Source organism: Pseudophryne corroboree, chromosome 6 (genome assembly GCF_028390025.1).
Source record: "Pseudophryne corroboree isolate aPseCor3 chromosome 6, aPseCor3.hap2, whole genome shotgun sequence".
NCBI classification, from domain to species: domain Eukaryota; kingdom Metazoa; phylum Chordata; class Amphibia; order Anura; family Myobatrachidae; genus Pseudophryne; species Pseudophryne corroboree.
Window position 1 is genome coordinate 708517767 of NC_086449.1, and position 26258 is coordinate 708544024.

The window sequence follows — 26258 nt, forward strand, 5'->3', positions numbered from 1 at the left end:
AAAGATACTCTCTAAAAACACACCAATACCCGCAGGGGAAAGGTGAACCCCGTCCTCCCTATAAAACTGTGAATTGCGAAGAACCAGAAGCGGGTGCCTTACAACCAAACCACCTATTGCCTGCACGTACACTGACACCGCAGAATTAACCTTCTTCCTAGCTTTCTCAATTGCAGAAAAACGAACAGCACCCAGCCAGTGAAAACGGGGCACTATGTCAGACCATACCACTGTCACATGAGGCCAGGATGCTCGCAACGTGACCAGGTCTGCCTTGATACTCAGGATGAGGTCAATGCCTTTGACTTGACCCATATCATTCCCCCCAAGGTGAATGACAATCCAGCCAGGCCGACCCCACCTTCGTTCGTGGCGAAACAGCAGTCGAAGCAAGCCCATTCAATGCAAACCCCTAACCCCCAACCATCTGACTACCTTGCCCCCAAAGAAATCACATGTTCGCCCCGTCATAGGATGCCTCTCCGCCCAAAAGATGTAAGAATGGCCAATAAGCCAAATCTGATCCGAGACGTCCAATGCAGCTGCAAAAGAAAATTCCTAACATCAGCAACTATTCAAATTACAGAAACACAACGAAAACATGCATACGAAGACCCAAGTGAAGGAGAAAACTCAAAAAACCTCCCGTGGACCGTGAGTGATGCCAATTGTAATTCGGCCCCCTCGGAGGAAAATTAAAAAATTCACTTCACACCCTCCATTCCTGAACGCTAGCCATTCATGAACCGACGGGTAAAACACGTTTTTGGGTTCGCGCAACAGGCGCAACAAATTAAACTGAACAATACACTGAAACTCTCCAGAAGCCAGGTCGCAAGACCAGCCAACTGAAGCCGGGCTTCCGCGACCCAAGCCGGAGTCCTCCCCGCATGGGCAAGACCCACTCACCGCAGTAGGGCTCACTACTGATGCCCACCGGCCATACAGTCCGTCAGCGAACAGAGGCAACCAGCCACCGTGTCTCCTAGTCAACGAGCGTCCACAGGAAGGGTGGAACCGGTAAACCCCTGAAAGCTGCATCTGGAACCATCTCCCGAAACTTTGTGAACTCAAAACGAGACAGAGCATAAGCGATTCTACTGTCAACACCCGGGACATGCGCAGCCGTGAAATGAATATTATGCCTCAGGCATTTAAGCACTAAATAACACAACAAGCGCAAAGCTTGCGGAGAGGATGAACGTTGGTTATTAACAGCGTGTACCACACCCAGATTGTCGCAGCAGAACACAATACTCCGATCCGACAAGCTGGGTGACCACAATTCGACGGCCACGATCAATGGGAACAGTTCTAAAAGAAGTAAGTTCTTCGTGAAATCACTTGAAACCCATGACAAAGGCCAAGGAGCACCACTCCGTCCTGAAAAAAGCCCCAAAGCCCAAACCGCCGGCAGCATCAGTAAAAAGCTGTAACGCGCTGTTGGAACAGCGCTAAGCCGGCCATAACACCTCCTGGTTAAATGAAACCAAAAAAGTGGACCAGACTTGCAAATCCTACCTAATGTCGCGCGAAATATACACCGTATGGTGAAGTTTGTGAACCCCCGCTATGGACCTCTCAAGTTTATGGCAGAACATGCGCCCCATGGGTATGATCCTGCATGCAAAATTAAAAGATCCAAGCAACGATTGCACCCGTTGTAATCTGATCCTACGACTGAGGAGGCATTGCTCTATAAGACCCAGCAATTTGTGCACCTTATCGGCGGGAAGCCGGCAGCAACTGGCCCCCGAATCGATTTCAATGCCCAAATAACTGAGGCAAACCTTGGGCCCCTCGGTCTTATCAGGGGCCACGGGCACCCCAAGACAACCGAACAAATGCTGAGCTAAACACAGGACATCCCCGCAAACCGAACTGTCCCTTGGACCCACAAAGAGAAAATCATCAAAATAGTGGGCAACACCCGGGTGACCGGAGGCCGACACCATGCACCAATGCAAAAAAAGAACTGAATTTCTCAAAGTAGGCACAAGATATGGAACAACCCATCGGCGATGTAGAAATAGCCCCCTAATCGAAAACCGAGGAAACTAAGGGAATCGGGGTGAATAGGAAGCAGGTGGAAAGCGGACTCAATGTCCAGCTTGGCCATGAGGGCGCCGGGACCCGCCGTTTTAACTAGCCGAAGGGCCTCATCAAAGGATTGATACCGCACCCTGCAGGACTCAGGGTTGGCGTCGCGCCACGGGGGGGGGGGGTGACAAATGTTGAATGAGGCTTAATTGACCCAGGGCATTCTTGGGAACCAAACCTAAAGGAGAAATGCATAGCCGGGGCAATGGGGGGGACGGGAAAGGGCCACACATGCGCCCCAAGCTGATTTCAGCCTGCACCTTATGGGAGACCACTAATGGGAAATCTTGCGCAGACTTCAAATTGAGACGGGAGACAATGAGGACCGAATCCGCAATGGGGAGCCAGAAACCATGACGGAAACCGTCTAACAAGAATAGACCGGATGGGACGTCAGGATAAGAAACCAACCAGTTGGTCAATTCCGGGACGTTAACAGGAGAAAACGCCTTACTTTCCACTTCCGGGCACCTCGCCAGCCTCGGCAGGCCGGGACCCGGGAGTGGAAGTGCAATCCTTGGCCGAGTGACCCCCGCCGCACACCTTGCAGGAGTGGAGAAAACGGCAACTAGACCCGCGGGAACACTTGCAAAGCACTTCCCTTTATTCCCCTGGGTCGCGCTCGGACGGACGCCCAAGACCGGTTTACCGTCTTGGGAATCAGGGAGGGGCTTACCATGTTGCGTGACCTCAAGCCACACCTCAACGTCCTTAAACCCCAAGGGTAGTGTCGGGTTACCGTCCTGGTTGCGACGGAACATCTCGCTTGATACTCTGAAGGCCTCGTTTCGGCGTTGCACGCCGTAAATACTAAAAACCCATGGAGCCAGTGATGAAAATTGCGAAATGCATTTTCACCAATGCCCCCGACCTTCTTAGCCTTATCGAAAGCCTTCCGCATGTCATCCGTAAGGGTGAACATGTCAACATATTTACCCTTCCTAATCTTTTCCCTCATCCGTTTACGCAAACCCCTGGTGACCGCCGTGTTCACACAGTGTACCATGTCTGTAAAACGTGGAGGTTCCGACGTGACCGCCGAACCCTTTCCCTTAGCCTTCCTATCTTTCTTGTGTATGCGATGCGCAATGAGCATGGCTAATTTACGCGGGCGCCTAGGGGACCCAGAAGACCTAGTATCAGAAGAGCTGGAAGAAGAACTGTCAGAAGAAGAATGAGTAACCATCTCACCAGTTCCAGAAGGACCTCCCGCCCCTTCAGACGCGGCGGCGGGGCCGGACAGCACCTTCTCAGGGACCCGAGATCCCCCATCTTCACCTGTTCCCGCAGGCCTGCTCTGTTGCGCTGACAATCTCCTCTACATTGCACTGGAAGACGACAGTGCCATGGCTCCGCACGATCCAACCGGAGGAGAGACCTCCCTCGACACATCGACACCTAATGGGGAGACAGCAGGGGGGGAGGGGAGGCACAAACCCGGCAGCCGCCGAGGAAGGAACAGGAGGCAATGGAGGGAGGGGGGAAGCAGAAAGGGGGGGCTGGGAAAAAGGGACCGGCTAACGGCCGTACCAAAGGAGGGAGGCCAGGGAGCCGGAGCTGCAAAACCTGGGTGCCAAGCGTACGGAGCCTGCGGGAACGGCGACGACCAATATAGAGTCTGCGGGAGGGCCCCGAGAGAAAACCCCCCGTCGTAAGACCTCGAAAAGGGGGCCAACCCCGGGCCCGCAGGGACGGGCCACGATGTTACGGAGCCCTGCGTGTGTGCAAACACCGGCGGCAAATAAGGGGAAGAAAGGGGGGCCCACACACCATGTAAACTAGGCGACACCCCGGAGGTCATGATTGGAATTTATAGGGCCCCTGACCAAGACACTGACACCAAAGCAGGCGGCAGGAAACCTGAGGGCGCCGCTCGCGACGCGTCGCCTATTTTGCAAATGAAGTGGCCAGGGCACTGTGACCGGACCCCATCTGCCATACACCAAGCTGGCCAGCAGGTGGCGTTACCGTACCGTGCCACTGGTCACCGGCTGGTGGCAGCAGGATCTGGGACACCGGGAGCGCACGCGGATGGGTCCCAAATGCCTGCCCGTCCACCCCAGACGCCGGCGCCCTAACTACCACCTCTGCCGTGGGAACCAGGGGAACAGCAGGGGGAAGCAGGGCACTACCCACGCTATCAAAGGCAATGGGAAGCCCAGGCCCCGCCCCCCGGGCTGCGCCCGAAGCCACAGAGATGGACATTATATCATTAAGCAACCAGGCACCCGCAGGGGAGCTGGCTGGGGAGAGGACCGTCTGGACGCGGCTCGCAGCGGCGCCGCGGGACCCGGCCGCTGGGTCACCTGACCCGCTCACTGCGGCCGGGAGAAGCAGGGAGGACGGAGCAAGCAGGGAGGCCGGAGCCCCGGCGCGCGCGTCTCTACCGCCGCGCCGGGCGCTGCAGCCGCTGGAGAGACACGGCTGCGTGAGGAGAACAGTAACAACTCTCCGGCGGGTGGCGCAGCGGAGGGGGGGGGACCACCGCACACGCGGACGGCAGGAAACCTGCCGCCATGAGCGGGTGTGCGGCCTCAGCAAGGCAACGGGGGGGGGGGGGGCGCTGAATCTACGCGGGCGTGGCATACTGCAGGGGGAGACGCAGACGGGTCAGCGAGGGCACAGAGACAGATTAAAGCAGCGGGGGGGGGAAGAAACACGATATGGCAAACAAGCACACAATAAAAACTGTAGTCCTTACTGTATCCAGAAACAGACATGAGGACGGTGGCTGCCTATCCAGGGACTATATACCCCTGCATATACTCCTCCTACCAAAACCTGATAGGCACCCTGGGTCACCTGACCCCAAACTGTCCATCACTAAGGCTAGCCCTGCCTACCCTTAACCAAAAGTCACAAAAACTCAGAGTGCTTATGTGGCTTCAAGCCTATGCAGCTCTCTGCCTGCCTTCTCTTTTTCAGTCCTTAATGGGGAACTGCAAACCATTGCAGAAATCAAATTATTAACCCTATGGCAGAGGTTCCCAAACTGTGTTCCGTGGTTTCCTGGGGTGCCTCGGGACACTTGCAGGGTTGCCCTGGGTTGGTGGTCCAGGACCAATTCAAATTATTTATGGTCAATATAATAGGCAAAACCAGTGCTGGTCTTCCATACACCCTGATGGTTACATTCCTGATGCCTCATTGCCAGTAGCAGCCGCTACGGATCACAGTGCTCCAGCCAGCCAAACAGCACACGGCGCGGCATCTCCTCTCCGCTGCACAGCTTACGTGGGCAACGCAGGACATCTGACCGGGGACGCCCGGTTTACTAACCAGCCCATCGGAGAGGTATTAACCACTGCATTTACGGGTGTTGCACAGACATTCAGCTCTGGAACTCTATTCGTTTACTGATCTCCCAGTGTCTGATCAGCAGCTAGCATCGGCAGCTGTGGATAGAGACTGCTGCTTTCATTTTTTAATTCATTGGAAGGTTTCAAGTTTATCTGACACTCTGTGACAAGGGTTGTGTGCTTTTTAACATTCTTCATATTCATTTTTACTTTTTCTGCTGTCATTGGTATTATTAAATTGGAATAACATTAACATCATTGTTATTAAACATTTACTTTTATACGTTGGCTCTCTCTTTTATATCATATTTCTGACATACAGCGCAGCCGTTTTTTATGTATTTTTTTCTCTTTGTTTCTCAACTACATATAGTTGGTTGGCAAGTGCAGAAATTTATCAATTACACATTTATATACACCCCCTGTGTTATTTTATTGACAGAGGCGCTTCTTTAGCAGTTAATATATTTTACTCTGTTTTTGCAATTTTCTGTGCTTTCTCTGCTAGCTGCCTCTGTATTGAACTAATTAGTTTATTATCTGGTATTTATTAATTTATTCTATTTGTTCTTTGGACATGGCAGACTTGACTTGCATATCTGAATGTGCTAGGAGAAGACGTTGTTATGAGGCTGATTTTAATGGAGATCCTGAGACCACTGCCTCTTCTTTAATTCAGAATAATCATGAGAAAGAGTTTAATGCTCTCTTTTATAAACTAGAAGACCTTATGAAGACTGAAACCCGCCATTGGTGGGATATGGTCACCTTACAAAAATACATTAAGAATAGAAAAATTCCTAGAGGTCTCAGGATCTTCAAAACCTTATCCTTTATTGATGATCCTGTACTGAAATCTAAATGGGATTCAACATTAGATGATTGTTCTTTTGCATTAATGGAACTGTTGGTAAATTTCCGTAGAGAGAAAACCATATTACTCTCTCAGGAAATAGAAGAAACTAAAAAATGCCTTAGTGTGTATTCAGACCATCCACAATTCCAGTATAATGATTCTAAATTGAATCACAAAATAGAATTATATGAAAAGGAAGTGATTGATGGTAAAAATTAGAGATGAGCGGGTTCGGTTTCTCTGAATCCGAACCCGCCAGAACTTCATGTTTTTTTTCACGGGTCCGAGCGACTCGGATCTTCCCGCCTTGCTCGGTTAACCCGAGCGCGCCCGAACGTCATCATGACGCTGTCGGATTCTCGCGAGGCTCGGATTCTATCGCGAGACTCGGATTCTATATAAGGAGCCGCGCGTCGCCGCCATTTTCACACGTGCATTGAGATTGATAGGGAGAGGACGTGGCTGGCGTCCTCTCCATTTAGATTATAAGAGACTGAGAGAGATTTACTGGAGCTGACTAGGAGGAGTACTGTTACTGTAGAAGTGTAGAGACTGAGTGGAGAGAGTTTACTAGTGAGGACAGTGCAGTTTACTTTATAATCCGTTCTCTGCCTGAAAAAAGCGATACACAGCACACAGTGACTCAGTCACATACCATATCTGTGTGCACTGCTCAGGCTCAGGCCAGTGTGCTGCATCATCTATTATCTATATATAATATTATATATATCTGTCTGACTGCTCAGCTCACACAGCTTATAATTGTGGGGGAGACTGGGGAGCACTACTGCAGTGCCAGTTATAGGTTATAGCAGGAGCCAGGAGTACATAATATATTATATAGTGAGTGACCACCAGACACACAGTGCAGTTTATTTAATATATCCGTTCTCTGCCTGAAAAAAGCGATACACACAGTGACTCAGTCAGTCACATACCATATCTGTGTGCACTGCTCAGGCTCAGGCCAGTGTGCTGCATCATCTATTATCTATATATAATATTATATATATCTGTCTGACTGCTCAGCTCACACAGCTTATAATTGTGGGGGAGACTGGGGAGCACTACTGCAGTGCCAGTTATAGGTTATAGCAGGAGCCAGGAGTACATAATATATTATATAGTGAGTGACCACCAGACACACAGTGCAGTTTATTTAATATATCCGTTCTCTGCCTGAAAAAAGCGATACACACAGTGACTCAGTCAGTCACATACCATATCTGTGTGCACTGCTCAGGCTCAGGCCAGTGTGCTGCATCATCTATATATATTATATATCTGTCTGACTGCTCAGCTCACACAGCTTATAATTGTGGGGGAGACTGGGGAGCACTACTGCAGTGCCAGTTATAGGTTATAGCAGGAGCCAGGAGTACATATTATATTAAAATTAAACAGTGCACACTTTTGCTGCAGGAGTGCCACTGCCAGTGTGACTGACCAGTGACCTGACCACACTGACCACCAGTATAGTTAGTAGTATACTTATATTGTGATTGCCTGAAAAAGTTAAACACTCGTCGTGTGACTTCACTTGTGTGTTTTTTTTTTTTTATTCTATAAAAATAAAACTCATTCTGCTGACAGACAGTGTCCAGCAGGTCCGTCATTATATAATATATAATATATACCTGTCCGGCTGCAGTAGTGATATATATATATTTTTTATATCATTTATCATCCAGTCGCAGCAGACACAGTACGGTAGTTCACGGCTGTGGCTACCTCTGTGTCTCTGCACTCGGCAGGCAGTACGTCCATAATTGTAATACCACCTAACCGTGGATTTTTTTCATTCTTCTTTATACATACATAGTTACATAGACATCTTCTCTTTATCAACCAGTCTATATTAGCTGCAGACACAGTACAGTACGGTAGTTCACGGCTGTGGCTACCTCTGTGTCTGCACTCGGCAGGCAGTCCGTCCATAATTGTATACCACCTAACCGTGGTTTTTTTTCATTCTTCTTTATACATACATAGTTACATAGACATCTTCTCTTTATCAACCAGTCTATATTAGCTGCAGACACAGTACAGTACGGTAGTTCACGGCTGTGGCTACCTCTGTGTCTGCACTCGGCAGGCAGTCCGTCCATAATTGTATACCACCTAACCGTGGATTTTTTTCAGTCTTCTTTATACATACATAGTTACATAGACATCTTCTCTTTATCAACCAGTCTATATTAGCTGCAGACACAGTACAGTACGGTAGTTCACGGCTGTGGCTACCTCTGTGTCTGCAGTCGGCAGGCAGTCCATAATTGTATACTAGTATCCATCTCCATTGTTTACCTGAGGTGCCTTTTAGTTGTGCCTATTAAAATATGGAGAACAAAAATGTTGAGGTTCCAAAATTAGGGAAAGATCAAGATCCACTTCCACCTCGTGCTGAAGCTGCTGCCACTAGTCATGGCCGAGACGATGAAATGCCAGCAACGTCGTCTGCCAAGGCCGATGCCCAATGTCATAGTACAGAGCATGTCAAATCCAAAACACCAAATATCAGAAAAAAAAGGACTCCAAAACCTAAAATAAAATTGTCGGAGGAGAAGCGTAAACTTGCCAATATGCCATTTACCACACGGAGTGGCAAGGAACGGCTGAGGCCCTGGCCTATGTTCATGGCTAGTGGTTCAGCTTCACATGAGGATGGAAGCACTCAGCCTCTCGCTAGAAAAATGAAAAGACTCAAGCTGGCAAAAGCAGCACAGCAAAGAACTGTGCATTCTTCGAAATCCCAAATCCACAAGGAGAGTCCAATTGTGTCGGTTGCGATGCCTGACCTTCCCAACACTGGACGTGAAGAGCATGCGCCTTCCACCATTTGCACGCCCCCTGCAAGTGCTGGAAGGAGCACCCGCAGTCCAGTTCCTGATAGTCAGATTGAAGATGTCAGTGTTGAAGTACACCAGGATGAGGAGGATATGGGTGTTGCTGGCGCTGGGGAGGAAATTGACCAGGAGGATTCTGATGGTGAGGTGGTTTGTTTAAGTCAGGCACCCGGGGAGACACCTGTTGTCCGTGGGAGGAATATGGCCGTTGACATGCCAGGTGAAAATACCAAAAAAATCAGCTCTTCGGTGTGGAGGTATTTCACCAGAAATGCGGACAACAGGTGTCAAGCCGTGTGTTCCCTTTGTCAAGCTGTAATAAGTAGGGGTAAGGACGTTAACCACCTCGGAACATCCTCCCTTATACGTCACCTGCAGCGCATTCATAATAAGTCAGTGACAAGTTCAAAAACTTTGTAAATCCAGTAAATCCCTTCCTCTTGTAACCAAGCTCACGCAAACCACCCCACCAACTCCCTCAGTGTCAATTTCCTCCTTCCCCAGGAATGCCAATAGTCCTGCAGGCCATGTCACTGGCAATTCTGACGAGTCCTCTCCTGCCTGGGATTCCTCCGATGCATCCTTGCGTGTAACGCCTACTGCTGCTGGCGCTGCTGTTGTTGCCGCTGGGAGTCGATGGTCATCCCAGAGGGGAAGTCGTAAGCCCACTTGTACTACTTCCAGTAAGCAATTGACTGTTCAACAGTCCTTTGCGAGGAAGATGAAATATCACAGCAGTCATCCTACTGCAAAGCGGATAACTGAGGCCTTGGCATCCTGGGTGGTGAGAAACGTGGTTCCGGTATCCATCATTACTGCAGAGCCAACTAGAGACTTGTTGGAGGTACTGTGTCCCCGGTACCAAATACCATCTAGGTTCCATTTCTCTAGGCAGGCGATACCGAAAATGTACACAGACCTCAGAAAAAGAGTCACCAGTGTCCTAAAAAATGCAGCTGTACCCAATGTCCACTTAACCACGGACATGTGGACAAGTGGAGCAGGGCAGGGTCAGGACTATATGACTGTGACAGCCCACTGGGTAAATGTATGGACTCCCGCCGCAAGAACAGCAGCGGCGGCACCAGTAGCAGCATCTCGCAAACGCCAACTCTTTCCTAGGCAGGCTACGCTTTGTATCACCGGTTTCCAGAATACGCACACAGCTGAAAACCTCTTACGGCAACTGAGGAAGATCATCGCGGAATGGCTTACCCCAATTGGACTCTCCTGTGGATTTGTGGCATCGGACAACGCCAGCAATATTGTGTGTGCATTAAATATGGGCAAATTCCAGCACGTCCCATGTTTTGCACATACCTTGAATTTGGTGGTGCAGAATTTTTTTAAAAACGACAGGGGCGTGCAAGAGATGCTGTCGGTGGCCAGAAAAATTGCGGGACACTTTCGGCGTACAGGCACCACGTACAGAAGACTGGAGCACCACCAAAAACTACTGAACCTGCCCTGCCATCATCTGAAGCAAGAAGTGGTAACGAGGTGGAATTCAACCCTCTATATGCTTCAGAGGTTGGAGGAGCAGCAAAAGGCCATTCAAGCCTATACAATTGAGCACGATATAGGAGGTGGAATGCACCTGTCTCAAGTGCAGTGGAGAATGATTTCAACGTTGTGCAAGGTTCTGATGCCCTTTGAACTTGCCACACGTGAAGTCAGTTCAGACACTGCCAGCCTGAGTCAGGTCATTCCCCTCATCAGGCTTTTGCAGAAGAAGCTGGAGACATTGAAGGAGGAGCTAACACGGAGCGATTCCGCTAGGCATGTGGGACTTGTGGATGCAGCCCTTAATTCGCTTAACAAGGATTCACGGGTGGTCAATCTGTTGAAATCAGAGCACTACATTTTGGCCACCGTGCTCGATCCTAGATTTAAAGCCTACCTTGGATCTCTCTTTCCGGCAGACACAAGTCTGCTGGGGTTGAAAGACCTGCTGGTGACAAAATTGTCAAGTCAAGCGGAACGCGACCTGTCAACATCTCCTCCTTCACATTCTCCCGCAACTGGGGGTGCGAGGAAAAGGCTCAGAATTCCGAGCCCACCCGCTGGCGGTGATGCAGGGCAGTCTGGAGCGACTGCTGATGCTGACATCTGGTCCGGACTGAAGGACCTGACAACGATTACGGACATGTCGTCTACTGTCACTGCATATGATTCTCTCAACATTGATAGAATGGTGGAGGATTATATGAGTGACCGCATCCAAGTAGGCACGTCACACAGTCCGTACTTATACTGGCAGGAAAAAGAGGCAATTTGGAGGCCCTTGCACAAACTGGCTTTATTCTACCTAAGTTGCCCTCCCACAAGTGTGTACTCCGAAAGAGTGTTTAGTGCCGCCGCTCACCTTGTCAGCAATCGGCGTACGAGGTTACATCCAGAAAATGTGGAGAAGATGATGTTCATTAAAATGAATTATAATCAATTCCTCCGCGGAGACATTGACCAGCAGCAATTGCCTCCACAAAGTACACAGGGAGCTGAGATGGTGGATTCCAGTGGGGACGAATTGATAATCTGTGAGGAGGGGGATGTACACGGTGATATATCGGAGGGTGAAGATGAGGTGGACATCTTGCCTCTGTAGAGCCAGTTTGTGCAAGGAGAGATTAATTGCTTCTTTTTTGGGGGGGGTCCAAACCAACCCGTCATATCAGTCACAGTCGTGTGGCAGACCCTGTCACTGAAATGATGGGTTGGTTAAAGTGTGCATGTCCTGTTTTGTTTATACAACATAAGGGTGGGTGGGAGGGCCCAAGGACAATTCCATCTTGCACCTCTTTTTTCTTTTCTTTTTCTTTGCATCATGTGCTGATTGGGGAGGGTTTTTTGGAAGGGACATCCTGCGTGACACTGCAGTGCCACTCCTAGATGGGCCCGGTGTTTGTGTCGGCCACTAGGGTCGCTAATCTTACTCACACAGTCAGCTACCTCATTGCGCCTCTTTTTTTCTTTGCGTCATGTGCTGTTTGGGGAGGGTTTTTTGGAAGGGACATCCTGCGTGACACTGCAGTGCCACTCCTAGATGGGCCCGGTGTTTGTGTCGGCCACTAGGGTCGCTTATCTTACTCACACAGCGACCTCGGTGCAAATTTTAGGACTAAAAATAATATTGTGAGGTGTGAGGTATTCAGAATAGACTGAAAATGAGTGTAAATTATGGTTTTTGAGGTTAATAATACTTTGGGATCAAAATGACCCCCAAATTCTATGATTTAAGCTGTTTTTTAGTGTTTTTTGAAAAAAAACACCCGAATCCAAAACACACCCGAATCCGACAAAAAAAATTCGGTGAGGTTTTGCCAAAACGCGTTCGAACCCAAAACACGGCCGCGGAACCGAACCCAAAACCAAAACACAAAACCCGAAAAATTTCAGGCGCTCATCTCTAGTAAAAATAGGAAGTTTAATAGAGACACCGAAGATTACAATCAGGACAAAGTTCGTAGCTATAATAAGCAATTTCATGTATCTAATAGAGGGAGATAAAGGAGTACCTCTAATCGGAGACCTTTTAGAAATAAGAGTCCCCATAATAATAGAATAGCTCATAGAGAACAGAAATATCAGTTTGAGACACACTCTAACTCTTTCACTGCACCTAGACAGGAGCTTAGACAAATGACCTTACAGAGAGATCCCTTGATAGATTTATCTGTGAGGCCTAAAACTCTTACAAAAATACATTCCCCCTCAAAAAATTGGGAGTCGGCTACTAATTCTAATCTTTTTTTAGAGAAGGAACAGAGGCTTCCAAAATACAGACTTCCTTACCATATACAAAATCGGTACGAAGTTCTCAGAGTAGATTCTCCAAAAAGAGCAAGGGAAGAAAATTTAGAGGATGCAGAGGAGGCAGTAGGATACAAAGAAAAAAAGCGAGATCTGACACCCTAAGCCAAACAAATATCTATAATCTGTCCTCTATACAAATTAGTGAGCCTGAGTCCAAATTATTAGCTAAAGGCCTCAAATGTGCCCCTTCCAGACCACCTGCTTTTTTAAATTTATTTGTGGAACTTAATACTTACATACGAACTTTAGCACGTAAGAGATACTTTGCCACTAAAAATCTCATGAGATGCAAACAGGATGGTTCACCCATCCTACTGGATGATCAGGATAGAACTAGCCTTAATATGTTGGAATCTCTTCTTCTCGAAAATGATTCATCCATCTCTCCTGTGCAGATTTATAATCAAGAACGCACCAATAATCGTACCCATATATTTAGGAATAAATCTCAATTTTTTCCCCTTCATCATAGGAGTCCTCCCATTGACATATTTTATAGAAAGACAATTGATGACTTTAATAATCTATGCCAAAGGGAGATGAGGAAATTCAAGTATAGACATAACTTGTCTGTCCAGGAGAGATTGGCTTTGCAGAAACTTGCCAATGACCCCTCCCTTGTCATTAAGCCGGCAGACAAGGGGGGGTGCATTGGTATTCAGAATACTGAGGATTATCTATCTGAGGCCTATAGGCAGCTTGATGATGGTATTACCTATGTTAAGTTGCCCACCAACCCTACGCAGGATTTTTTATAGAATTCTAACAACGTTAGTTAAGGGGGCCCTAGATGGGGATATTATCACTAAGGAAGAATTTAGATATTTAGTCCCTACCGACCCAATCACTCCCACATATTATCACTTACCTAAGATTCACAAATCACTCACTGCACCTCCTGGTCGTCCCATAATTTCTGGTGTTGGGTCCCTCACGTCCAATTTATCCCACTTTGTTGATTATTTTTTGCAGCCACTAGCCACATCTTTACGCTCACATATTAAAGACACCACTTTCTTTTTGAATGCGATAGCAAATATTGAATAGAAGAGTTTATTTTTCTTTATGACCTGTGATGTACAGGCACTTTATTCCAATATTCCACATCAGAAAGGTATTTCTACTATAGCTAAAAAAAATTTGAAAACAGATTCCATTGATCCAGAATTACAGAAATTTTTACTGGACTCAATTGCATTCATACTTTCGCATAATTATTTTGTTTTTAACAAATCATATTATTTACAGACCCTTGGAACGGCCATGGGGACGAGGTTCGCGCCGAGCTTCGCAAACCTCTACATGGGCGCCTTTGAGGACCGCCATGTTTGGGGGCGGAGCTTCGGCGCGGACCTCGTCTACTATGGCCGTTACATAGATGACTTGTTTTTCATTTTTGATGGCGATATCTCTTTATCCTCTCATATTATCAATGCATTTAATGATAACAATTTTAATTTGCGGTTCACTGGCACTGCGCACCAATTTTCTATTTCCTTTCTTGATATAACCTTGAATATAGTTGAGGGCAGAATCTCCACTAAAACGTTTCGTAAGGAGGTGGACACTCTAAACTTTATTCACTATCAGAGTTCACACCATAAACCTTGGCTCAATAATATTCCCTTCGGACAGCTGAGACGCATTAAGCGGAATTGTAGTGATAAATTAGACTACCAGTTACAAGCAGATGAACTTTCACTATCTTTTCAGAGCAGGGGCTACCCAGTAGAACTAATTAAAAATGCACGGGAGAAGGTAGATGCTCTGGATAGAAACGATCTTTTAGTATCTAAAAATCACCTCTCGAAATTTGAATCAGATCAACCGCATTTCATGTCTCAATACAATTGTTCTTCGTCTAAGATTAGGAACATCATTCGGAATAATTATCCTATCCTTCTTACAGATCAGGTTCTCAGATCTCAATTAAAAGACACTCCATCAGTTATCTTTAAGAAATCCAATAGTTTGCAACGACATCTTGCCCCTAGTCTTTTTATAGACAAGAGAAATACTGATACCCCTGTAGCTCCGGCCAAAAGTGACCAATGGTTACCTAAAATAGTAGGATGCTACAAATGTGGTGCTAATCAATGTATAACTTGTTCTTACATTCAGAACAACATTAAATGTTTTTCTTCCACTGATTCTCTACAATTTGAGATACGTTCACACATCAATTGTAATAGTACTTTTGTTATTTACATACTGGTTTGTAAATGTAACTTAATATATGTCGGTAGAACGACACGGAAATTAAAGATCAGATTTCTTGAACATAGACGTAACATCCAGAAAGGCTTTTTGTTCCACAGTGTCTCGAGACACTTTCTTGATAAACACCAAAAAAATCCAGAAGATGTTCGACTAATAAGTATTGAAACCATCAAACCCACAGTACGGGGAGGGGATAGATATAGGAAATTATGTCTTAGAGAGAACTACTGGATTCATAAGTTAAGAACCCTTACTCCTGAAGGATTGAATGAATGTATTGAATTCGATCTATCCTGATTCAATCATGTTGCTACTCTTTTATTCATTCATATTTTTGTTACTGGCTTTTGCTAGTCATTATTGTCTAATTTTGCATTTATCTGGCTGTTGTTTGTGTTTGTCTTAATCACAACTAATGGTTAGTAAACTATTATCTGGCAATAAAAGATCAGTCCGGATATATTTATATATATATGGGTGGAGCCTGTATATAGACACATTGTTGTTATCTAGTCATATATTAGTCATCGGTTTCCCCTAGTTTTCTATTTTCTTTGGTTTCTTACTCAGCCGATGGTCTAACTAATGAGAATGCAATATAATATGGAAATGTGCACACTGAGCACTTGTCCTGTTCAGTGGCGCACTCGGTTGAGCCACTAATCTCTGAAGTTGGAAGTCTCTATGTTCGAATCCAAATGAGGATGATAGTAGTAAAAGTATTTTTTATTATTCATTAGTTTATTTGCGTTTCTGATAGGACATACTCACATTGTTGATATTGTTCATTATTATCACTTTTAGTATGGTTTTTGAATTATTTATGTTGCATTCATTGTGACACATTTGACTATCTAAATCATTAGGTATATTAGATTAGAAGTAGAGGCTTATTAATTGGATGTTTAACTCCATGTCTGAGATGACTTTTCCACCGGAGTACCTTATGAAACATCAATAAGATTTAACATTATAATTATATAAAGTGAATAAGAGGTTTTTTATATCTGCCTTAAATGATTATGGAACCTATTGCAAGTCATGTATGCCGTGTTCAAACATTAAGTATAAGTATTGCTTTACTGACAAGAGAGCCAACGTTATTAAGCACTATTGTAATTAGATACTGATTTCTGACAGCTGCTCACTCTGATTAGTTCAGAGCTTAAATACTGCACACTCTGGAAGCAGGAAATCACCTTTGAAAAAGTCACGTGGAGCGTGACGAAACGCGTTAGCACCTGCCTCTTCACACACCTTGCACAGGTGTCTCCAACAGTGCATCTTCCATACACCCTGATGGTTACATTCCTGATGCCTCATTGCCAGTAGCAGCCGCTACGGATCACAGTGCTCCAGCCAGCCAAACAGCACACGGCTCTGCATTTCCTCTCCGCTGCACAGCTTATGTGGGCAACGCAGGACATCTGACCGGGGACGCCCGGTTTACTAACCAGCCCATCGGAGAGGTATTAACCACTGCATTTACAGGTGTTGCACAGACATTCAGCTCTGGAACTCTATTCGTTTACTGATCTCCCAGTGTCTGATCAGCAGCTAGCATCGGCAGCTGTGGATAGAGACTGCTGCTTTCATTTTTTAATTCATTGGAAGGTTTCAAGTTTATCTGACACTCTGTGACAAGGGTTGTGTGCTTTTTAACATTCTTCATATTCATTTTTACTTTTTCTGCTGTCATTGGTATTATTAAATTGGAATAACATTAACTTCATTGTTATTAAACATTTACTTTTATACGTTGGCTCTCTCTTTTATATCATATTTCTGACATACAGCGCAGCCCTTTTTTATGTATTTTTTTCTCTTTGTTTCTCAACTACACATAGTTGGTCGGCAAGCGCAGTAATTCAGAAATTTATCAATGACACATTTATATACACCTCCTGTGTTATTTTATTGACAGAGGCGCTTCTTTAGCAGTTAATATATTTTACTCTGTTTTTGCAAAACCAGTGCTGGTGGCTGCCAGTTATAAAATATGTGGCCAAACAGAAGCAAATCTTGTCCCTCACCACACAACTGACCCTAAGGATGACATATAAACTAGTGATGAGCACCGGAAATTTTTCGGGTTTTGTGTTTTGGTTTTGGGTTCGGTTCCGCGGCCGTGTTTTGGGTTCGAACGCGTTTTGGCAAAACCTCACCGAATTTTTTTTGTCGGATTCGGGTGTGTTTTGGATTCGGGTGTTTTTTTCAAAAAACCCTAAAAAACAGCTTAAATCATAGAATTTGGGGGTCATTTTGATCCCAAAGTATTATTAACCTCAATAACCATAATTTCCACTCATTTTCAGTCTATTCTGAACACCTCACACCTCACAATATTATTTGTAGTCCTAAAATTTGCACCGAGGTCGCTGGAAGGCTAAGCTAAGCAACCCAAGTGGCCGACACAAACACCTGGCCCATCTAGGAGTGGCACTGCAGTGTCACGCAGGATGGCCCTTCCAAAAAACACTCCCCAAACAGCACATGACGCAAAGAAAAAAAGAGGCGCAATGAGGTAGCTGTGTGAGTAAGCTAAGCGACCCTAGTGGCCGACACAAACACCTGGCCCATCTAGGAGTGGCACTGCAGTGTCACGCAGGATGGCCCTTCCAAAAAACACTCCCCAAACAGCACATGACGCAAAGAAAAAAAGAGGCGCAATGAGGTAGCTGTGTGAGTAAGCTAAGCGACCCTAGTGGCCGACACAAACACCTGGCCCATCTAGGAGTGGCACTGCAGTGTCACGCAGGATGGCCCTTCCAAAAAACACTCCCCAAACAGCACATGACGCAAAGAAAAAAAGAGGCGCAATGAGGTAGCTGTGTGAGTAAGCTAAGCGACCCTAGTGGCCGACACAAACACCTGGCCCATCTAGGAGTGGCACTGCAGTGTCACGCAGGATGGCCCTTCCAAAAAACACTCCCCAAATAGCACATGACGCAAAGAAAAAAAGAGGCGCAATGAGGTAGCTGTGTGAGTAAGCTAAGCGACCCTAGTGGCCGACACAAACACCTGGCCCATCTAGGAGTGGCACTGCAGTGTCACGCAGGATGGCCCTTCCAAAAAACACCCCCCAAACAGCACATGACGCAAAGAAAAATGAAAGAAAAAAGAGGTGCAAGATGGAATTGTCCTTGGGCCCTCCCACCCACCCTTATGTTGTATAAACAGGACATGCACACTTTAACCAACCCATCATTTCAGTGACAGGGTCTGCCACACGACTGTGACTGAAATGACGGGTTGGTTTGGACCCCCACCAAAAAAGAAGCAATTAATCTCTCCTTGCACAAACTGGCTCTACAGAGGCAAGATGTCCACCTCATCATCATCCTCCGATATATCACCGTGTACATCCCCCTCCTCACAGATTATCAATTCGTCCCCACTGGAATCCACCATCTCAGCTCCCTGTGTACTTTGTGGAGGCAATTGCTGCTGGTCAATGTCTCCACGGAGGAATTGATTATAATTCATTTTAATGAACATCATCTTCTCCACATTTTCTGGATGTAACCTCGTACGCCGATTGCTGACAAGGTGAGCGGCGGCACTAAACACTCTTTCGGAGTACACACTTGTGGGAGGGCAACTTAGGTAGAATAAAGCCAGTTTGTGCAAGGGCCTCCAAATTGCCTCTTTTTCCTGCCAGTATAAGTACGGACTGTCTGACGTGCCTACTTGGATGCGGTCACTCATATAATCCTCCACCATTCTTTCAATGGGGAGAGAATCATATGCAGTGACAGTAGACGACATGTCCGTAATCGTTGTCAGGTCCTTCAGTCCGGACCAGATGTCAGCATCAGCAGTCGCTCCAGACTGCCCTGCATCACCGCCAGCGGGTGGGCTCGGAATTCTGAGCCTTTTCCTGGCACCCCCAGTTGCGGGAGAATGTGAAGGAGGAGATGTTGACAGGTCGCGTTCCGCTTGACTTGACAATTTTGTCACCAGCAGTTCTTTGAACCCCAGCAGACTTGTGTCTGCCGGAAAGAGAGATCCAAGGTAGGTTTTAAATCTAGGATCGAGCACGGTGGCCAAAATGTAGTGCTCTGATTTCAACAGATTGACCACCCGTGAATCCTTGTTAAGCGAATTAAGGGCTCCATCCACAAGTCCCACATGCCTAGCGGAATCGCTCTGTGTTAGCTCCTCCTTCAATGTCTCCAGCTTCTTCTGCAAAAGCCTGATGAGGGGAATGACCTGACTCAGGCTGGCAGTGTCTGAACTGACTTCACGTGTGGCAAGTTCAAAAGGTTGCAGAACCTTGCACAACGTTGAAATCATTCTCCACTGCGCTTGAGACAGGTGCATTCCACCTCCTATATCGTGCTCAGTTGTATAGGCTTGAATGGCCTTTTGCTGCTCCTCCAACCTCTGAAGCATATAGAGGGTTGAATTCCACCTCGTTACCACTTCTTGCTTCAGATGATGGCAGGGCAGGTTCAGGCGTTTTTGGTGGTGCTCCAGTCTTCTGTACGTGGTGCCTGTACGCCGAAAGTGTCCCGCAATTCTTCTGGCCACCGACAGCATCTCTTGCACGCCCCTCTCGTTTTTTAAATAATTCTGCACCACCAAATTCAAGGTATGTGCAAAACATGTGACGTGCTGGAATTTGCCCATATTTAATGCACACACAATATTGCTGGCGTTGTCCGATGCCACAAATCCACAGGAGAGTCCAATTGGGGTAAGCCATTCTGCGATGATCTTCCTCAGTTGCCGTAAGAGGTTTTTAGCTGTGTGCGTATTCTGGAAAGCGGTGATACAAAGCGTAGCCTGCCTAGGAAAGAGTTGGCGTTTGCGAGATGCTGCTACTGGTGCCGCCGCTGCTGTTCTTGCGGCGGGAGTCCATACATCTACCCAGTGGGCTGTCACAGTCATATAGTCCTGAGCCTTCCCTGCTCCACTTGTCCACATGTCCGTGGTTAAGTGGACATTGGGTACAACTGCATTTTTTAGGACACTGGTGAGTCTTTTTCTGAGGTCTGTGTACATTTTCGGTATCGCCTGCCTAGAGAAATGGAACCTAGATGGTATTTGGTACCGGGGACACAGTACCTCCAACAAGTCTCTAGTTGCCTCTGCAGTAATGATGGATACCGAAACCACGTTTCTCACCGCCCAGGATGCCAAGGCCTCAGTTATCCGCTTTGCAGCAGGATGACTGCTGTGATATTTCATCTTCCTCGCAAAGGACTGTTGGACAGTCAATTGCTTGGTGGAAGTAGTAAAAGTGGTCTTACGAGTACGACTTCCCCTCTGGGATGACCATCGACTCCCAGCAGCAACAACAGCAGCACCAGCAGCAGCAGGCGTTACACGCAAGGATGCATCGGAGGAATCCCAGGCAGGAGAGGACTCGTCATAATTGCCAGTGACATGGCCTGCAGGACTATTGGCATTCTTGGGGAAGGAGGAAATTGACACTGAGGGAGTTGGTGGGGTGGTTTGCGTGAGCTTGGTTACAAGAGGAAGGGATTTACTGGTCAGTGGACTGCTTCCGCTGTCGCCCAAAGTTTTTGAACTTGTCACTGACTTATGATGAATGCGCTGCAGGTGACGTATAAGGGAGGATGTTCCGAGGTGGTTAACATCCTTACCCCTACTTATTACAGCTTGACAAAGGCAACACACGGCTTGACAAATGTTGTCCGCATTTCTGTTGAAATACTTCCACACCGAAGAGCTGATTTTTTTGGTATTTTCACCAAGCATGTCAATGGCCCTATTCCTCCCACGGACAACAGGTGTCTCCCCGGGTGCCTGACTTAAACAAACCACCTCACCATCAGAATCCTCCTTGTCAATTTCCTCCCCAGCGCCAGCAACACCCATATCCTCCTCATCCTGGTGTACTTCAACACTGACATCTTCAATCTGACTATCAGGAACTGGACTGCGGGTGCTCCTTCCAGCACTTGCAGGGGGCGTGCAAATGGTGGAAGGCGCATGCTCTTCACGTCCAGTGTTGGGAAGGTCAGGCATCGCAAACGACACAATTGGACTCTCCTTGTGGATTTGTGATTTCGAAGAACGCACAGTTCTTTGCTGTGCTTTTGCCAGCTTGAGTCTTTTCATTTTTCTAGCGAGAGGCTGAGTGCTTCCATCCTCATGTGAAGCTGAACCACTAGCCATGAACATAGGCCAGGGCCTCAGCCATTCCTTGCCACTCCGTGTGGTAAATGGCATATTGGCAAGTTTACGCTTCTCCTCCGACAATTTTATTTTAGATTTTTGAGTCCTTTTTTTACTGATATTTGGTGTTTTGGATTTTACATGCTCTGTACTATGACATTGGGCATCGGCCTTGGCAGATGACGTTGCTGGCATTTCATCGTCTCGGCCATGACTAGTGGCAGCAGCTTCAGCACGAGGTGGAAGTCGATCTTGATCTTTCCCTATTTTTGGAACCTCAACATTTTTGTTCTCCATATTTTAATAGGCACAACTAAAAGGCACCTCAGGTAAACAATGGAGATGGATGGATACTAGTATACTTATGGATTGACGAGCGACTGCCGACACAGAGCTGTAGCAGCCGTGGACTACCGTACTGTGTCTGCTGCTAATATAGACTGGATGATAATGATATAAAAAATATATATATATATATCACTACTGCAGCCGGACAGGTATATATTATATAATGACGGACCTGCTGGACACTGTCAGCTCAGCACTGCAGACTCCTAAAGTAAGCTACTAGTAGTATCAAGAAGATAGAAAAAAAAAAAAAACACCACGGGTAGGTGGTATACAATTATGGATGGACTAGTGACTGCCGACACAGAGGTAGTTACAGCCCTGGACTACCGTACTGCGTCTGCTGCTAATATAGACTGGATGATAATGATATAAAAAAAATATATATATATCACTACTGCAGCCGGACAGGTATATATTATATAATGACGGACCTGCTGGACACTGTCAGCTCAGCACTGCAGACTCCGAAAGTAAGCTACTAGTATCAAGAAGATAGAGAAAAAAAAACACCACGGGTAGGTGGTATACAATTATGGATGGACGAGCGACTGCCGACACAGAGGTAGCTACAGCCGTGGACTACCGTACTGCGTCTGCTGCTAATATAGACTGGATGATAATGATATAAAAAATATATATATATATCACTACTGCAGCCGGACAGGTATATATTATATAATGACGGACCTGCTGGACACTGTCAGCTCAGCACTGCAGACTCCTAAAGTAAGCTACTAGTATCAAGAAGATAGAAAGAAAAAAAAACACCACAGGTAGGTGGTATACAATTATGGATGGACGAGCGACTGCCGACACAGAGGTAGCTACAGCCGTGGACTACCGTACTGCGTCTGCTGCTAATATAGACTGGATGATAATGATATAAAAAATATATATATATATCACTACTGCAGCAGGACAGGTATATATTATATAATGACGGACCTGCTGGACACTGTCAGCTCAGCACTGCAGACTCCTAAAGTAAGCTACTAGTATCAAGAAGATAGAAAAAAAAAACACCACGGGTAGGTGGTATACAATTATGGATGGACGAGCGACTGCCGACACAGAGGTAGCTACAGCCGTGGACTACCGTACTGCGTCTGCTGCTAATATAGACTGGATGATAATGATATAAAAAATATATATATATCACTACTGCAGCCGGACAGGTATATATTATATAATGACGGACCTGCTGGACACTGTCAGCAGAATGCGTTTATAGAATAAAAACACCACACGACGAGTGTTTAACTTTTTCAGGCAGACAATCACAATATACTGGTGGTCAGTGGTCACTGGTCAGTCACACTGGCACTGGCAGTGGCACTCTGGCAGCAAAAGTGTGCACTGTTAAAATATGTACTCCTGCTATAACTGCTCTCAAGTCTCCCCCACAATTAAGCTGTGTGAGCAGTGAGCACTCAGCACAGTCAGATATACAGTATTACATAGATGATGCAGCACACTGAGGGCACACTGAGGCTGAGCACAGATATGGTATGTGACTGTGTCACACTGTGTATCGTTTTTTTTCAGGCAGAGAACGGATTAATTAAACTGGTGGTCACTGGTCACACTATCAGCAAGTAGTAGTGGTCACTGGTCAGTCACACTGGCACTGGCAGTGGCACTCTGGCAGCAAAAGTGTGCACTGTTAAAATATGTACTCCTGCTATAACTGCTCCCCAGTCTCCCCCACAATTAAGCTGTGTGAGCAGTGAGCACTCAGCACAGTCAGATATACAGTATTACATAGATGATGCAGCACACTGAGGGTACACTGAGGCTGAGCACAGATATGGTATGTGACTGTGTCACACTGTGTATCGTTTTTTTTCAGGCAGAGAACGGATTAATTAAACTGGTGGTCACTGGTCACACTATCAGCAAGTAGTAGTGGTCACTGGTCAGTCACACTGGCACTGGCAGTGGCACTCTGGCAGCAAAAGTGTGCACTGTTAAAATATGTACTCCTGCTATAACTGCTCCCCAGTCTCCCCCACAATTAAGCTGTGTGAGCAGTGAGCACTCAGCACAGTCAGATATACAGTATTACATAGATGATGCAGCACACTGAGGGTACACTGAGGCTGAGCACAGATATGGTATGTGACTGTGTCACACTGTGTATCGTTTTTTTTCAGGCAGAGAACGGATTAATTAAACTGGTGGTCACTGGTCACACTATCAGCAAGTAGTACTCCGTCCTAATATGCTCCCCAAAATTAGTAAATCAAGTGTCTCTACTCTCTACTCTCTAGTCTACTCTAAACGGAGAGGACGCCAGCCACGTCCTCTCCCTATCAATCTCAATGCACGTGTGAAAATGGCGGCGACGCGCGGCTCCTTATATAGAATCCGAGTCTCGCGATAGAATACGAGCCTCGCGAGAATCCGACAGCGGGATGATGACGTTCGGGCGCGCTCGGGTTAGCCGAGCAAGGCGGGAAGATCCGAGTCTGCCTCGGACCCGTGTAAAAAGGCTGAAGTTCGGGGGGGTTCGGTTTCCGAGAAACCGAACCCGCTCATCTCTAATATAAACGCGATCTACTTAATGTAATATTTCTTTCTAAATTTTTCAATAAGAAATTTTTGGCCTAGGGGTGCCGTGAAACAAATTCTGATATTCTAGGGCGCCGTGATTCAAAAAAGTTTGGAAACCACTGCCCTATGGTGACATTCCACCCTCTGATTTCTACATAACACATGTAACAAATATTATTATACAATATAATAATGTTAGTACTATGATTACATATTGATAAGTGTGTGGATCCAACAAATAGACTCAAGTTCAATTAGTCTATAACTGTTGTTCCATTGGATCTTATGCAACTCCGTTGTCTTCCTGAATTCTTCTCTTGTACAAGAAATTACTCTGTGGCCATCATCATCTCAGGCACACCTCCAGTAACACAAGTAGTTAATAGATGAACAGGAGATGTCCCCTTCATAGACTGTGGATCCAGTTTCATATCTCTGCTAGCAACGAGGTCTAGGACTTGTATCAGTGGCTTTACATCGGTATGTGTATTATCCCCTAGGGGAGTTGGAATAGATGCAGTAATAGGATATAATGTAGTTCTTTGATAACTCATGTGGTGTTGGAGATACAGGTTTTGCAATATATAACCCTGTCATATTTCCCTTTCTGTTCCCTCTTTCATGGTAATAACATGGACCCCGTAATTGTGTTACCCATGACTAGGGGTTTCTAACAGGGTGTAACTTTTACCTCTTGTAAACACTATTTTTTAGCCATGTATATCTACATGTTTTTAACGTAGTGACACTTTCAAGGTATCAGGCTGAGGGCTCCTTTGATCATTCCATCGTGACCAATATTTAGAGTGTACTGATTCTTCGGTTATGCATCACCACAAACTTAATTTGTGCATTTTATTTGACAGTCACACATGTTGATACATCCCCCTAGATACAATGTCAGGAGAAAATTAATAATCACCTGCACTCCTTGCTTAAAGTCTGGCTGCAGAAATTAAACGTGACTCGCACCAATCACTAAAACACAATATAAACACAAAAAACAAAATTCCTGCGCACTGATCAAGGGTATAAGACACTATGTTAGATGCCAGTGAATGAAAAAACCCATCTAGGTTTAGCGTTCAAAAATGGGTACGAGAGAAAGTCTCAGTAGGTTAATTTCAGAGACAGTTAAAGTTCAAAAAAATATATATACTACAGTCAATCCTTTTACTGATCTCCTTTGAATATAGAAGATCAGGCCAATAGTTTAAAGCAATGTCCCAATAAAATTAATTGTTAACAGTCAAATGTAGATTCTCCTATCTGGTCTCGTCCTGGGTCCTCCAGCCAAAAAGTAAACGTGATAAAACTTGAATTCAGTAAGCCCCACCGTTTTTCAATTCTTTGTCTCGTTCTGCCAAATAAACAAGCGGTCTGTCCAATGTGCGCCGAGACAGATCCTGCGTGGAATGTTGGGAACTTGTTGTTCTCTGCGTGTTGAGGTGTGGAACTGTGTGAAGCGGGACACGTGAAGGGAGAAAGGATATTTTTCTGTCAACCACCATATGAAGTCTTCCTTGGAAGAAGAACAAAGGCTGACCATTACTGACTGATCTGTCTCGGCGCACATTGGTCAGACCGCTTGTTTATTTGGCAGAATGAGACAAAGAATTGAAAAATGGTGGGGCTGACTGAATTCAAGTTTTATCACGTTTACTTTTTGGTTGGAGGACCCAGGACGAGACCAGATAGGAGAATCTACATTTGACTGTTAACAATTAATTTTATTGGGACATTGCTTCAAACTATTGGCCTGATCTTCTATATTCAAAGGAGATCAGTAAAAGGATTGACTGTAGTATATATATTTTTTTGAACTTTAACTGTCTCTGAAATTAACCTACTGAGACTTTCTCTCGTACCCATTTTTGAACGCTAAACCTAGATGGGTTTTTTCATTCACTGACATCTAACAGAGTGTCTTATACCCTTGATCAGTGCGCAGGAATTTTGTTTTTTGTGTTTATACAGTGTCAGGAGAGTTTGTTACTTATTAGCTGCACTATAAGATTACAGCACTACGTATATATTCTACGTTCTACTTGCTTATTGATCACATAGTTTACG